Source organism: Mytilus californianus, unplaced genomic scaffold, assembly GCF_021869535.1.
Source record: "Mytilus californianus isolate M0D057914Y unplaced genomic scaffold, xbMytCali1.0.p SCAF_5, whole genome shotgun sequence".
In the NCBI taxonomy this organism is placed as follows: domain Eukaryota; kingdom Metazoa; phylum Mollusca; class Bivalvia; order Mytilida; family Mytilidae; genus Mytilus; species Mytilus californianus.
In genome coordinates, this window is record NW_026262701.1 from 106,872,408 (window position 1) to 106,887,746 (window position 15,339).

General features: G+C 33.3%; 2 long non-coding RNA genes across 8 annotated transcripts; both read left to right on the plus strand.

Moving 5' to 3' along the window:
* The first annotated feature begins 5,539 nt into the window (after positions 1-5,539).
* Positions 5,540-13,372, plus strand: LOC127700493 (uncharacterized). Of its 2 annotated transcripts, none has more exons than XR_007981594.1 (3): positions 5,540-5,835; positions 6,949-7,077; positions 13,216-13,372. It is a non-coding gene; the product is annotated as an uncharacterized LOC127700493 (long non-coding RNA). The 2 variants fall into 2 exon arrangements; XR_007981593.1 differs by having other exon boundaries at positions 5,542-5,824.
* LOC127700496 (uncharacterized) lies at positions 7,958-13,209 on the plus strand. 6 transcript variants are annotated; one of them, XR_007981600.1, is made up of 4 exons: positions 11,162-11,351; positions 11,894-12,031; positions 12,168-12,303; positions 12,508-13,209. It is a non-coding gene; the product is annotated as an uncharacterized LOC127700496 (long non-coding RNA). The 6 variants fall into 6 exon arrangements; XR_007981599.1 differs by lacking the exons at positions 11,162-11,351; positions 11,894-12,031 and adding an exon at positions 7,958-8,171; XR_007981598.1 differs by lacking the exon at positions 11,162-11,351 and adding an exon at positions 8,782-8,971 and having other exon boundaries at positions 11,894-12,303.
* Positions 13,373-15,339: the final 1,967 nt, after the last annotated feature.

Here is a 15,339-nt window from a genome sequence, read left to right on the forward strand (position 1 = left end):
GTTAAAATAGAAGTAAAGAAATATAATAAGAGGCTGGGGATACGAGAGGAAACCAAATTTGAAATTGAAGAGAAACCAACAAAACCATGGCAAAAGACGAATAACTCGGCATGGAGTGTATGGTATTAAATCGGTTGAAACTTGCAAAACCGCTGAGAGACAATAATGCTTTTTAAACCTTTTTTATAATGTGTTATGTCCATTTCTAAACTGCAAGTTTTTAACGATTATTAGCTTAATGGGGATAAATCTTATCAAGGGATAAATCGTACTTTGTGAAAAAATCACTCTGATTCAAACAAACTGACATTATCAATATGCTTGTTTTCTTAATTAACAACATATTTTGTACGATTGTCGGACATGCGTTCTTTGATCTTCTTGTTTTTGACAAGTGTCTGAAGGAACTCCGACTCATATGAAAATGAAAAGAAGTCGGCAAGGAGAGGCGCACAGCTCGTTCCCATAGGAATGCCGACAATTTGTTGAAAAAGTCTACCTCCAAATTCATCAAATATGTTGTCAATAAGAAACTCCAGCATACTGATCACTTGTTCCTCTGTGTAAATGCGTATATCCCATGGAACTTGAAATAAAGGATTCAACAGAAACATTTAAGTCCGCCTCATATCTTGACTTACATCAAGAAATTGACAAATTGGGTCAATTGAAAACAAAACTTTCCGACAAAAGAGATGATTTCAGCATTCCAATTGTGAACATTCAATTTTTATGTAGCTACATTTCAGCATTGCATGCATATGAAGTATATATCTCCCGGTTTATACGATATTCAAGAGTTTATATTTCTATTAAGGATTTTCCGTGATAGTGGGTTGTTGCTTACAACGAAGCTATTAAACCAAGAGATCCAAGTTGAGTAGTTGAAATCTTCCCTTTGAAAATGTTACGGACGCCATTACGAGTTGGTTGACTGTTATGAAGTATCTGTTTCACAGATGACGACGGATATGTTCCAACTGTCGTATCCATAATTCCGTCCTATTTTCCTCGAATGTGACCTACCAAATTGGACTTATTACCGGGTTTGTACTTACATGAGGGACACGACAGAGGTCACATGTGGAGCAAATTTTGCCTACCCTTCCAGAGCACTTGATATAACCCCGGTTTTTGGTGGGTTCGTGTTGCTCGGTCTTTAGTTTTCTATGTTGTATTTTGTAAAATGTTTGTCTTTTCGTCGTTTTAAATTTTTGCCATGGCATGGTGAGTTTTTTTTCGACTTTGAGTTTAAATATCACTTTGGTATCTTTCGCCTCTCTTTTAATAATTTATATTCTGTCCATACTAATGCGTTCATTTAATAATTTTTTGCAAGACCAAATCTGCGTGAATTCACGCCATAGTTAATCCAATATATTCCTGTTTTATCGTAAACACAACAGTAATAGCTTAACAGGTTCCCTTTCATAATATACATCAGGGATTGATAATCATATTTGATATCCAATTTAGTTGAATAAAAACTATTCTAAATACCTGTTGTGATGCAAAAATGAGCATGCGATGAGAAATTTTTGCCAACTGCATAGAAAGAATTTAATTAACAAACATAGCCTTGAAATAATGATGACAAAAACAGTTTTGCTACAGTAACTAGAGTATATTTTTAATTATGAAGTTTATAATCTTAACTACTGTATAATTCATTCAATTACCTCAGTGGAAATAGAGACATTGACAATAACCTTTTAATTCTGTACAGGTTCATTACTCCTTTAAAGCATTCTTCGTAAAGATCACAGAATTTTATATAAAAATAAAGAGAGGTGGTAATATTGCCAAAGAGACAACTATTCACAAGAAACCAAAAAACGCTGGTGTAACAACAATTCTAATTTAAGAATGTAGCACTTGATTTTAAAAAAATAAGGATCCAGTGCCTTTCCTCAAGTGTACATATTATTGAGGATGCAACATTACATATATATATATATATATATATAACTTTATAGTAAAAAAATCTTGAACTATATAGAACTGATTTTGAACAAAAGAGAAAGGAAAATATAATCTATTATTCTATTTGTTCATTATGTCATCATTGTTTTATTCCGGCTATTGAATTTAAAACATTTTGTATGAGGCAGACGGGATTCTAAGTTGTACAGGTTAGTTTCTTTCATACATTGACTTTTCTTATTCTACACTTTCGACAGAAATCAATACTGAGGGTCAGTAGAAAACGTAATTTTACTTCCAACGAAATGACTAAGGTAGTCCCATTGTGAACTTTCCATTTATATGTTGCAACATACCAGCATCACCTGTATTTATTGAGTATATATCTACCAGTTGATACGATATTCCAGAGCTTACGATTTTATCATGATTTCATGAAAAGAGGTTTCTATTTTGAGCTAACCAAAAGGTTTTTAATTCTTAATTGAAGTTTATTAGTCGAAAGTTTTACAGACGCGATCAGTTGCGATTCAGCATCAATCCCAAGAACATAAAGTACTACTTCTATAGTGTAAACAAAGTGAAAGACCAATTTTCTCGCCTTTCGATGTTCATTGGATAAAATTCATTTGTGTAGATATAAGTAAAGTAACAATGGTTGCATTTGACAATTATAATACCGATTAAAAGCCCTAGAGTTTTATTTATATTACATGTGTCATGCATCGCTTGAATTATTAATTATAAAGCAGATACAACGTATTTGATGGCAACAGAAAATTGTACGTTTCATAAACTAGTTATCTATTCGTCGATTTAAAATTTAAAATAAAAAGAAATGATACAATAAAGACCAATGATTTGCGATAGAAAGCTTATTTATCTTTTTTTTATGTAAAAAAGCAAAAAATTCAAATGGCCATTATTAATGTTAAAGATTAAGTAATATACACAGAACAGCATACATTCTTGAAATGCAATAAATAGTTCTAAATATTTTTAAAACGCCTATGTAATTAAGTCATCTTACAGGGATAATTATCGGAAAATTATGTCTTTAAAACCGTGTCATTTTGTCAAATTAGTGATGCGCATTTTTAACTAATTAAAGGTTCTGAACATCCGTGATAGATAAAATATTACAAAAGGGTGACTTAATAAGTATGAGCAATACACATCCCTGATGGATATAACATTACAATGACAGCAATTTTATAGTATGAATATGTCCATTTTTATCCTGAGGTGAATATAAAAAGAGGCGGAAGTTACCAAAGGGACAATATACAGTACTTACATTATTTTTGAATAAAGAACTTGATTACCGCTTTCGAAACAGCATATTCCGAATATAAAATAAGGCGGCGACACATGTTACCGAATGTATATGTATAGGAAGACCTTTTATCAAATGGAATTTCTACTTTTGCTTTAATTTACTTTTGTTGTGAAATTAGATTGATCACGGCATTGTGTATCAAACATTCTACTTAAGGATGTTCGTTGGAATTTTGTTTTACTTTTTGTCAGATATTAGGAGACCTCTGTTTATATCCATGTAGTGCAAATAAAAAGTTTGTCCACTTACTCCTACTTTTCTTTTCATAATTTAATTACATATAGTTTAAACAGTCATTTTTTAAAGTCTTTTTTCATAGTTTTAATTTGAAAGAAAAAGGCGTTAATGTTAAATGTATTAAAAATCTACAACAAAATCATTTCTAATTTAGAACAATTCCTAAAAAACCCTCTGACATGTGACTGTTCCCACTCGCCTTACAATTACAGCCCCTCTGGCCATGTTATTACTGGGGATCTAAACATAATTCAACATGAAAATCTCCGAAAGGTAATTTCTCATGGTCCTAAGTTTAGAGAACCCCAACACATCAATTGGAACCATAACTTCAAAATAATTATGGATTCTATTGAGGACTACGCCAGAGCATGGGTTAAACGAGAAGAAGTTCAACTGGACACTTTGTCAGAACGGGTCAAAACAATCAGGTCTCTAATAAAACGCCGCATACATAAGTTGAAAAACTGTGTGAATGATCGACCAAAGTCCGTTTTCAGAGACAAAGAGGCTGTGAAATGTCTATCATCTCTTCATGTTAAGTATGTTGTTGTTCCTGCGGACAAAGCTTCAAATAATATTGTCTTTGTATGTAAATCGTATTACTACGAGTGTCTTGTAAAAGAATTAGGAATAAATGAGCACTCAGGTAACCCCACATACAAAAACATATCATTTGACAAGGATGAGATTTTGACGAATCATAAGTCCTTCATGGCTTCAATGAACATTGCATTGAACAACAAATCGGAAGACTTACCTTGTTTGTTTTGGATACCTAAACTTTACAAAATTCCGTACAAACAACGGTACGTTGCCGGCTCATCTGCATGTTCCACTAAAGAATTGTCCATTAAATTGACTAAAATTCTGTCCACAGTGAAAGAGGGTCTTTAGAAATACTGTGAAACTGTTTACTCGCGTAGTGGTATTAACCATATGTAGATTCTAAAAAACTCTAAAGAACTTTTGGATAATTTTAAATCTCGGTCTTTTTCTGAAATTAGTTCTATCAGAACTTTTGATTTTTCAACCTTGTATACCACCATTCCCCATGTGAAATTGAAAAATCGTCTAAAAGAAATAATCCACAATGCTTTTCAACATAAAAATGGTAGCATACGCTATAAATTTATTACTTTGGGATATCATAAGGTATATTTTGTTAATAGTGAACAAAAGGGTAAAACATGCTACACAGAGGAACAAGTGATCAGTATGCTAAAGTTTCTTATTGACAAGATATTGTTGAATTTGGAGGTAGACTTTTTCAACAAATTGTCGGCATTCCTATGGGAACGAACTGTGCGCCTCTCCTTGCCGACCTCTTCTTATTTTCATATGGATCGGAGTTCCTTCAGACACTTGTCAAAAACAAGAAGATCAAAGAAGCCAGGTTATTTAATTTCACTTTCAGATATATTGATGATGTTCTTTCCATTAACAATCCAAACTTTTCTGATTGGGTTCCATTAATATATCCACCATAACTAGAAATTAAAGAAACAACAGACACGGCTTCCTCCGCCTCATTTTTAGACTTATACCTCGAATTTGACATACACAGTCATCTCAGTACCAGAATCTATGACAAACAAACGATTTTAGTTTTGAAATTATCAATTTCCCCTACCTTAGTAGCAATATACGAACTTCACTCGCATATGAGATATACATTTCCCAACTTATTCGGTATTCAAGAGCTTGCAGCTCCTACTCAGACTTTGTAAAACGTCACCAGTGTCTGAGCAGAAAGTTGATGAACCAGGGGTATGTCAAAGAACGTTTCATTCTTTTTCTAAAAAAGTTAATCGGAGGGTACCAAGACCTTGTTGATAAATATTCCGTATCAACTTCACAAATAATACACGATGGTCTTGAAGTATAGATTCTGCGTACTGACGTTGTTTATCATCTTAATAACGTGTTATAGTATTCTTTTATTTGTCTTTATTAATATTACTTCTACTGTTGTGTCTGTTTTTTGAGATATCTATTTGACGTGACTCTGTACTTATGTATCCCGTCATACTTTGAACATCGGCACTTAAAGTTAACCAGCGAGAGACGTTAACCACCGAGGGTCGGTTTTTAGACACGCCCAGTGCAACTATGCACGCCTACTTTTGGAGCTCTTTAGTATGAAGATAAGAAAAGTATACGGAATTGAGGGACTGTCGACAATGTTTTATCATTGTTCTTGGTTTACAGACGTTACCCGTAAATAAACTGGACCCCTGTTGTGTTTATTTATCGCTGCACTACGATGGAATGGCGGACCAGTTTAAACATGGTAAACAGATAAACAGCTGATTAAAGTAACCTGTAAGAAGAGAGTAACTATTGTTTATATTAGAGACGAGAATGCCTCGTGTTTTGTTCTGCTCAGAAAAAAGGAACCTTGGAGTTTATGGTTAGATTGTAATTCTTTCTTGAATCAAAACTGGGTAAATTTGATATAGGTAACAAACACTCCCCCTTTTTAAAAAATAACTCGAGAACCACACATCGGCCATCGCGCTCGCTGCACAAAGTAACAATAGTCAATAAGAAATAATTATTGTTACTTTCAACAGAGACATATAATATTGTATTATATGTCTCTGCTTTCAAGAATCATTAATTGTCAAAACGAACCCCCCCCCTCCGGACATCAAAGGAAGTTAAATGAATTATTATCCCAAATTAGTTCAAATTATTATCATAATGACGTCTTGAAATCCTATTTTATGTGTTTTTTTGGCTTTGAAGTATTTCTACTGCAGAAAAAAAACCATAATATAACCTTTTAAGAAGTCATAATTATTTGGACTACCCCTGAATATATTGCAGACAGGCTCTGATCTAAAAAATATTTTGAGAGCAATCTTTGAAATGATTGTTTAGGTAATTTAATTAGTATGTAATTAATATTAACTTAATTATAAACTTTCAAATTTATTGACCAATATGACCAACTCCTATGCTCTTTCCCATAAATGTCACAATATCATTATATTACAGTAATAACAGATAGTTTGATGACATTGTTTATGCCTATTGACCTCAGATCAGCCTAAACTGTAATTTATTCATTAATAAAATCCCAAGACATGAACCACCTGCAATGTGATTGCATCAAAATGACACCTAAGGCATATCATACTAATTGTGGAGGATGTGCCACTAAAATAAATACTGTCTTGTAAAATTAGATGATGATAGTCATAGCTAGTAATTATAATACGTGATGATAGATTTAAATCTGAGTAAAAGGTTGATTTATATGTGCTCATTCATCTTTTAATTAAAATATAAATTGAATCTTTTCTTTTATAATATTAAGATATTAAAATCACAATTATTTATTTGTACACTAAAAATATTTTTTGTCCTTTTAAGAACATGACAGTACACAAACATTATACACAAATAATTTTAATAATTCTGTCATGGTTTTTTTTATGTAGCCCCAGAATGGGCAGAACAGTGGCAAAAGACTAATCCAGATTACCAAAAAATAGAAATTGTTCAGCTACCAGTCATGACATAACTGCATAAGCATGATAAGAAAAATGTTGCAGTTTCCAGAATTTGAGGTAGAGTATAGTCAGGAATAGTTTAAATATGCAGATGTTTAGTTTGCAATAAACAATTATGTCCTTGATAGAAAAGTAGAGAAAACAAAAGAGTATGAAATAGTTGAAAAAAGTAATCATTATTACCTAGTCATAAATAATGTAAATAGAAAAGAGAAAGGCAATGGTTACAACTTGGTTTTATTAATAGCATTATCATTTGTCCATAATTTGGAATGAATCTCGACATTTTCATGTCACAATTTAATCTAAATGCATCCTCATTTATAAAATAATATTATTTTCAGTCTACTGAAACAGGTAATTTTTTTTTTATTAAAAAGAACAATGAAACAATAGTTGAACAGTTTTACCTAGCCTGTTAAGCTGATAGCTTGTTGATTTATAAAATTGATTAACTCATGGGTTAACAGGTAGTAAAATTTTATAATACAATCCTGGTACCTGATACAGCCTTCAAAATCTGAAGGTTCGTTTCAACCCAGTCCTGATAAATTTATCAATGAAAACTAATCAACAGAAAAAATAAAAATTCACTCGGTAAAATGATAATTTTTAAAAAAATAATACAATATTCATTCATACCATTTGTTGCGTAAAATAGTTGTGATACTTATCATACATATATGATTTACTCCTAATACTCTAACTGTATTGTATGGTAACCACCGACGGTAGTTATGGACAAATACTGTATATAGACTGTGTATAGGAGTACTGTATTGTATGGTAACCACCGACGGTAGGTATGGACAAATCCTGTATATATAGACTGTGTAAAGGAGTACTGTATTGTATGGTAACTACCGACGGTAGGTATGGACAAATACTGTATATATAGACTGTGTAAAGGAGTACTGTATTGTATGATAACTACCGACGGTAGGTATGGACAAATACTGTATATATAGACTGTGTAAAGGAGTACTGTATTGTATGGTAACCACCGACTGTAGGTATGGACAAATACTGTATATAAAGACTGTGTAAAGGAGTACTGTATTGTATGGTAACCACCGACGGTAAGTATGGACAAATACTGTATATAGACTGTGTAAAGGAGTACTGTATTGTATGGTAACCACCGACGGTAGGTTTAGACACATACTGTATATAGACTTTGTATAGGAGTACTGTATTGTATGGTAACCACCGACGGTAGGTATAGACAAATACTGTATATAGACTGTGTATAGGAGTACTGTATTGTATGTTAACCACGGTAGGTATGAACAAATACTGTATATAGACTTTGTATAGGAGTACTATATTGTATGGTAACCACCGACGGTAGGTTTAGACACATACTGTATATAGACTTTGTATAGGAGTACTGTATTGTATGGTAACCACCGACGGTAGGTATAGACAAATACTGTATATAGACTTTGTATAGTAACCACCGACGGTAGGTATGAACAAATACTGTATATAGACTGTGTATAGGATTACTGTATTGTATGGTAACCACCGACTGTAGGTATGGACAAATACTGTATATAGACTGTGTATAGGAGTACTGTATTGTATGGTAACCACCGACTGTTGGTATGGACAAATACTGTATATAGACTGTGTATAGGAGTACTGTATTGTATGGTAACCACCCACGGTAGTTATGGACAAATACTGTATATAGACTGTGTATAGGAGTACTGTATTGTATGGAAACCACCGACGGTAGGTATGGACAAATCCTGTATATATAGACTGTGTAAAGGAGTACTGTATTGTATGGTAACTACCGACGGTAGGTATGGACAAATACTGTATATATAGACTGTGTAAAGGAGTACTGTATTGTATGGTAACTACCGACGGTAGGTATGGACAAATACTGTATATATAGACTGTGTAAAGGAGTACTGTATTGTATGGTAACCACCGACTGTAGGTATGGACAAATACTGTATATATAGACTGTGTAAAGGAGTACTGTATTGTATGGTAACCACCGACGGTAGGTTTAGACACATACTGTATATAGACTTTGTATAGGAGTACTGTATTGTATGGTAACCACCGACGGTAGGTATAGACAAATACTGTATATAGACTTTGTATAGTAACCACCGATGGTAGGTATGAACAAATACTGTATATAGACTGTGTATAGGATTACTGTATTGTATGGTAACCACCGACTGTAGGTATGGACAAATACTGTATATAGACTGTGTATAGGAGTACTGTATTGTATGGTAACCACCGACTGTAGGTATGGACAAATACTGTATATAGACTGTGTATAGGAGTACTGTATTGTATGTTAACCACGGTAGGTATGAACAAATACTGTATATAGACTTTGTATAGGAGTACTATATTGTATGGTAACCACCGACGGTAGGTTTAGACACATACTGTATATAGACTTTGTATAGGAGTACTGTATTGTATGGTAACCACCGACGGTAGGTATAGACAAATACTGTATATAGACTTTGTATAGTAACCACCGACGGTAGGTATGAACAAATACTGTATATAGACTGTGTATAGGATTACTGTATTGTATGGTAACCACCGACTGTAGGTATGGACAAATACTGTATATAGACTGTGTATAGGAGTACTGTATTGTATGGTAACCACCGACTGTTGGTATGGACAAATACTGTATATAGACTGTGTATAGGAGTACTGTATTGTATGGTAACCACCGACGGTAGTTATGGACAAATACTGTATATAGACTGTGTATAGGAGTACTGTATTGTATGGTAACCACCGACGGTAGGTATGGACAAATCCTGTATATATAGACTGTGTAAAGGAGTACTGTATTGTATGGTAACTACCGACGGTAGGTATGGACAAATACTGTATATATAGACTGTGTAAAGGAGTACTGTATTGTATGGTAACTACCGACGGTAGGTATGGACAAATACTGTATATATAGACTGTGTAAAGGAGTACTGTATTGTATTGTAACCACCGACTGTAGGTATGGACAAATACTGTATATATAGACTTTGTAAAGGAGTACTGTATTGTATGGTAACCACCGACGGTAAGTATGGACAAATACTGTATATAGACTGTGTAAAGGAGTACTGTATTGTATGGTAACCACCGACGGTAGTTATGGACAAATACTGTATATAGACTGTGTATAGGAGTACTGTATTGTATGGTAACCACCGACAGTAGGTATAGACAAATACTGTATATAGACTGTGTATAGGAGTACTGTATTGTATGTTAACCATGGTAGGTATGAACAAATACTGTATATAGACTTTGTATAGGAGTACTATATTGTATGGTAACCACCGACGGTAGGTTTAGACACATACTGTATATAGACTTTGTATAGGAGTACTGTATTGTATGGTAACCACCGACGGTAGGTATAGACTAATACTGTATATAGACTTTGTATAGTAACCACCGACGGTAGGTATGAACAAATACTGTATATAGACTGTGTATAGGATTACTGTATTGTATGGTAACCACCGACTGTAGGTATGGACAAATACTGTATATAGACTGTGTATAGGAGTACTGTATTGTATGGTAACCACCGACTGTTGGTATGGACAAATACTGTATATAGACTGTGTATAGGAGTACTGTATTGTATGTTAACCACGGTAGGTATGAACAAATACTGTATATAGACTTTGTATAGGAGTACTATATTGTATGGTAACCACCGACGGTAGGTTTAGACACATACTGTATATAGACTTTGTATAGGAGTACTGTATTGTATGGTAACCACCGACGGTAGGTATAGACAAATACTGTATATAGATTTTGTATAGTAACCACCGACGGTAGGTATGAACAAATACTGTATATAGACTGTGTATAGGATTACTGTATTGTATGGTAACCACCGACTGTAGGTATGGACAAATACTGTATATAGACTGTGTATAGGAGTACTGTATTGTATGGTAACCACCGACTGTTGGTATGGACAAATACTGTATATAGACTGTGTATAGGAGTACTGTATTGTATGGTAACCACCGACGGTAGTTATGGACAAATACTGTATATAGACTGTGTATAGGAGTACTGTATTGTATGGTAACCACCGACGGTAGGTATGGACAAATCCTGTATATATAGACTGTGTAAAGGAGTACTGTATTGTATGGTAACTACCGACGGTAGGTATGGACAAATACTGTATATATAGACTGTGTAAAGGAGTACTGTATTGTATGGTAACTACCGACGGTAGGTATGGACAAATACTGTATATATAGACTGTGTAAAGGAGTACTGTATTGTATGGTAACCACCGACTGTAGGTATGGACAAATACTGTATATATAGACTGTGTAAAGGAGTACTGTATTGTATGGTAACCACCGACGGTAAGTATGGACAAATACTGTATATAGACTGTGTAAAGGAGTACTGTATTGTATGGTAACCACCGACGGTAGTTATGGACAAATACTGTATATAGACTGTGTATAGGAGTACTGTATTGTATGGTAACCACCGACAGTAGGTATAGACAAATACTGTATATAGACTCTGTATAGGAGTACTGTATTGTATGTTAACCACGGTAGGTATGAACAAATACTGTATATAGACTTTGTATAGGAGTACTATATTGTATGGTAACCACCGACGGTAGGTTTAGACACATACTGTATATAGACTTTGTATAGGAGTACTGTATTGTATGGTAACCACCGACGGTAGGTATGGACAAATACTGTATATAGACTTTGTGTAGGAGTACTGTATTGTATGGTAACCATTGACGGTAGGTATAGACAAATACTGTATATAGACTGTGTATAGGTTTACTGTATTGTATGGTTACCACCGACGGTAGGTATGGACAAATACTGTATATATAGACTGTGTAAAGGAGTACTGTATTGTATGGTAACCACCGACTGTAGGTATGGACAAATACTGTTGATAGACTGTGTATAGGAGTACTGTAGTGTATGGTAACCACCGACGGTAGGTATAGACAAATACTGTTGATAGACTGTGTATAGGAGTACTGTATTGTATGGTAACCACCGACTGTAGGTATGAACAAATACTGTATATAGACTGTGTATAGGAGTACTGTATTGTATGGTAACTACCGACGGTAGGTATAGACAAATACTGTATATAGACTGTGTATAGGAGTACTGTATTGTATGGTAACCACCGACGGTAGGTATGAACAAATACTGTATATAGACTGTGTATAGGAGTACTGTATTGTATGGTAACCAACGACGGTAGGTATGGACAAATACTGTATATAAACTGTGTATAGGATTACTGTATTGTATGGTAACCACCGACTGTAGGTATGAACAAATACTGTATATAGACTGTGTATAGGAGTACTGAATTGTATGGTAACCACCGACGGGAGGTATAGACAATTACTGTATATAGACTGTGTATAGGAGTACTGTATTGTATTTTAACTACCGTCGGTAGGTATGGACAAATACTGTATTTAGACTGTGTATAGGAGTACTGTATTGTATGGTAACCACCGACTGTAGGTATGAACACATACTGTATATAGACTTTGTGTAGGAGTACTGTATTGCATGGTAACCACCGACGGTAGGTATAGACAAATACTGTTGATAGACTGTGTATAGGAGTACTGTATTGTATGTTAACCACGGGAGGTATGGACAAATACTGTATATATAATGTGTATAGGAGTACTGTATTGTATGTTAACCACCGACGGTAGGTATGGACAAAAACTGTATATAGACTTTGTAAAGGAGTCTTGTATTTTATGGGAACCACCGACGGTAGGTATAGACAAATACTGTATTTAGACTTTGTATAGGTGTACTGTATTGTATGGTAACCACCGACGGTAGGTATAGACAAATACTGTGTATAGAATTTATTTATTTAAATGAAAAGTGTTGCACATAAATTGTATTTCTGCATTGAAATTTTATGTAATCTTTTCCCTTCAAATGGTGGAATGGTCCTATTTGTCCTTAAATGGCAAATAAAACTTACTGTTCTTTGCTTTTATGTTTGATATATTTTTGAATATTCTTCACGTGGAGATCTGATCTTGTCTATTAAATTTTGTCATTTTACTTATTACATGTATGTTAATTGCAGCAACTGAATTGGACTTATTTATTAAAAGTGATAATATTTCTGTTGTAGGTAATCAGGATTTAGTGTTTCCATACAAGTGTCAAAGATTGAACGACAAAAACATCTAAAACTTTACAGGACAGAGTAGACTTTTTTCACTGTGCTTAGTTTTGTCTTTATGTCTAAATAATGATACCTTTTAAAAAAACCAATAAAATATGGAATAAAAAAGATTGTTATCTTATAAAATGGAGTGAAGAAATAAGGGGTGATTGAAAACATAAGAATATATTGCTATCATATATGCAGATCAGCAGTACATGCATGTGCTATAGATGCACATAAATAAGGGGCCAACACTGGACACTTTTAATTTGCAAAACACTCATTTGCAAATCCGCCGCCGCCTCTCCTTAGAGCTACAGTGTCGTGTATATAACCAAAATGTGCGGAATTACATGGGATTCAATAATTTAATTGCTTTTCTGCTGTTATTATTATAGATATTTTGTAATTTGATTTAGAAAAACATGGGATTTTCAATATCCCATGGGATACGGCAAATCCCATGGGATTGACCATTATCCCATGGGATTTTGGTTAAATCCCATAGGATTTTTTTGGGGTCCCATGGGATAATTGTAGTCCCATGGGATATTTGTTGTCCCATGGGACAAAAAAAATCCCATGGGACTATAATTATCCCATGGGATTTTTAATATCCCATGGGACACATGGGATAAAATAAAATCCTATGGGATTCAAATTATAAATATACAGTAAATAAATGTGTATGTTACAATGAATTCTGTTTGGTAGTAAATTGTTTTAAGATGAATCTTTTTAGTTGAATATCTTTTTTTCCTTGGAAATGTTAATGCAATTATGTTGTTCTATAACTGTTCAAAACTAAACTTTTAAACAACAAAGCAGATAATGTAAGTATCAATATATGTTTATTTATGAATTCTAGAATACTTTTTTGAAACACAATTTTTCCCATTTGAAATCAATGAAAACTCTATTAATAGGCTTAACATACTAGTAGCTTTTTACATAAATCTATTTTTTTTTCAGGATATCCCTCTACCCAAAAAATTAATAGTTTCTTATCATCCAGCATTGTGTGATCGTAGTGTATAGTCCACTTTTTGGCCATTCAGCACAGAACATAGTCATTATTGTGGTTTTAATATCTTTAGATATTTAATAGAACTTCAATTCATTGACTGAGTGATGAAAATAATAACTGATCTGACTTTTGTCTTTGAATTTATTTTGGTCTTGTTTCTGTGTTTTCTCTTTTTATTCTAAGTGATGAATTTCAATCCTTCTGAAAAAGAACCAATAAAATCCGAAGTTATGGATAATAAAAAATTGTTTGCATACATGTAGCAATAACATATGATTTTCAATAAAAATAGCTATGCGGTATGGATTTTACTGATTGTTGAAGGTTGTCCTGTGTCATCAGTTGCTAACCTCCTACATCCTTTGGTCTCTGATGGAGAGTTGTCAAATTAGCAACATACCACATCTTCCTATTCTAATATTATATAACAATCAATTTATGTATTCTTCTTTATAACATTTGGGTATTTTCCCCAGTTATATATATATATATATATATATAGATCAATGTTAAAACTTTAGGCAATTACAATAAAATTCCATTTTTCACAAGAATTTGCAATATATTATACAGAAAACCAACAATAGAAACAGCACTTCTTCAAGCTTCTGAAGTTCTGAAAGAGTTCCACTTGTGTTTTATTTCAATTAGAAAATACATTGAACTCTTTGGACATGTTGGAAATTATAACATTGATACAAAAAATTATATTGTTTTTTTTCTTATTTTTGTGTTGTTCGGTTGCTGTCTCATTTTTATATATGGTTATACATATATCCTAAATCTTCTTTTTTTTTAAACTTAATCATTAATAGTAAAAATGGGATATTTTTTATTTTGATAATCTCAAAACATTATTATTCTATCAAATAACTTATTTCCAAGTTCACAAAACACCAATGTGTTAGATATTAAATTTAAGACATGTATAAACATGATCAACAAGCAGTTGACAGGATGTCATGCAAAAATCTCACTAATATTAAACCTTCACAAAAACTCCATACTCAGCGAGTACTATTAACGTTCTTTATAGTACATGACAAATTCCTAATACAGGA